Here is a 2191-nt window from a genome sequence, read left to right on the forward strand (position 1 = left end):
AGCAAATTCAGTGTCTTATGGCAGATTTCTTCTGGGGATGGAAAAATGACAGGAAAAAATACCATTGGTCCTCGTGGAAGAACTTGAGTTTTCCGTATGAGGAAGGAGGCATTGGAATGAGGAACTTAAAGGATGTGTGCATGGCTTTTCAATACAAGCAGTGGTGGGTCTTCAGGTCAAAACACACTCTTTGGGGTGATTTCTTGAGAGCAAAATATTGTCAGAGATCCAATCCTATCAGCTCTGGAACTTGTTCTTTCTGGTGGGATAATTGGTTAGGAGTTGGGCCTCTAGCACACTTCTCTAATGAAAGCAACAGGTTCAACAACAACACAGTGGCCGATTTCCTGATGGAGGGCCAATGGAATCTCGAGCTGCTGATACAGCAGGCACCACACAGCATGATAGCAAACATCTTAGATACTCACATTCAGTACCAACAAGGCATACCAGACCAGGCAGTGTGGAAACTTAATGCCGATGGAAATTTCACTTGTTCTTCTGCCTGGAATGAACTCAGGGAAAAAAGGAGCAGGTCTCAGTTTTATGCCTTTATTTGGCATAAAAACAGCCCTTTTAAATGCTCCTTTTTACTATGGAGGGCACTAAAAGGGAAGCTGCCTACTAATGAAAAAATTTCCATCTTTGGAAATGAACCAGTAGCCTGTTTCTGCTGCGACAGACCTGGGTGGGATACTATCGATCATATCTTCAACACTGGTCACTTTGCAACACATGTATGGAAGTACTTTGCTCGTCATGCTGGAATCCAAACAGACCACACCCCTCTTATTCATCTAATCATGAGATGGTGGTCGACCAAGTCCAACAATGAAGCTCACAAGCTAATTCTCCAAGCTACTCCAATTTTCATCTGCTGGAATGTATGGAAGAATAGGTGCGCGAGGAAATATGGAGGGAAGCAGTCCAACGTCTCTAGAGTTAAGTACGCAGTTTACAAGGACAACTACAAGCTTTTGAATACCACCTTCCCTTATATCAGCTGGCCTTCGAACTGGACAGACTTGATCAAACAGGCAGGGAACTGTTTTCATGATACCAAGGTGCTCATGGTGTATTGGCAAAGACCTCCTGAACAATGGGTGAAATTAAATACAGATGGTAGTGCTTTAAGTAACCCCGGGAGAATAGGTGCAGGAGGTATAGCTAGAGAACACAATGGTGAAATGATCTTAGCTTTTGCGACCCCGTTAGGAAATGGAACCAACAACCAGGCCGAAATAGGAGCAGCCATTTTTGGCATGACATGGGTACTTCAACTAGGCTACAAGAGTGTCGAGTTGGAAGTGGATTCACAACTACTGGTGGACTGGATCATGCAGAAAGCCAAACCCTCATGGAGTATCAACACACTGCTACAGCAGCTACAACAACTCATCAGACAAACACACTCTTTTAGATGCAAACACACATTCAGGGAAGCCAACTTTGTGGCCGACTCATTATCAAAACAAAGTCACAAGTTTACATGTCCTCAAATATACAGCACCAGCCAACAACTACCAAGAGAAGCAAGAGCCTACTATCAATTAGACAAGATCGAGATGGCAAACTTCAGAAGAAGGAAAATAAAGAGGATCAAAGAACCCCCTTGAATATGAGCATAGCATATTCTCTTTCACTATGGTTTATACTTATAGTTTTTTTTGAATAGGCTTAGGTTTCTTTGTTTTTTTGGTTATTGTAAGGGGAGAGTCTCCCTTATTTATGTTTTCCCAGAACCTTTGTATTGAGAGGAGTCCTCTCCTTAGGTGCATAGTTCTAGGTTTCTCATTTATAGCATGGGAATGAGTCGACTAACCTTAGTAGGTATGTCGACTTATGACCCACCATAGGACCGGAGGTTAGGTTTATGTCCCCCTCCTTGTACTTTTTTGAGCTCATTTGAGCTTTTTATTTATGCTAAGGCCTGGGGGTGTTGCTAAGCCCCTGACCCCCCCAAGGGTCGTTCATATAAAAAACAAAAAAAAAAAAAAAAAAACCTTAAATCCTAAACCCAAAACCATAAACCCTAAACCCTAAAACCTAAACACGAAATTCATAAACCCTAGACCCAAGACTCTAAACTCTAAACCCTAAACCCTCAAATCTAATTCCTAAACCTTAAACCGTAGCCCTAAATCATTACTCCAAAACCCTAAACCCAAACACTAAACCCTAAACCCCAAAG

This window comes from Solanum verrucosum, unplaced genomic scaffold (genome assembly GCF_900185275.1).
Source record: "Solanum verrucosum unplaced genomic scaffold, falcon-dt-bn FXZP01000084.1, whole genome shotgun sequence".
NCBI lineage: Eukaryota > Viridiplantae > Streptophyta > Magnoliopsida > Solanales > Solanaceae > Solanum > Solanum verrucosum.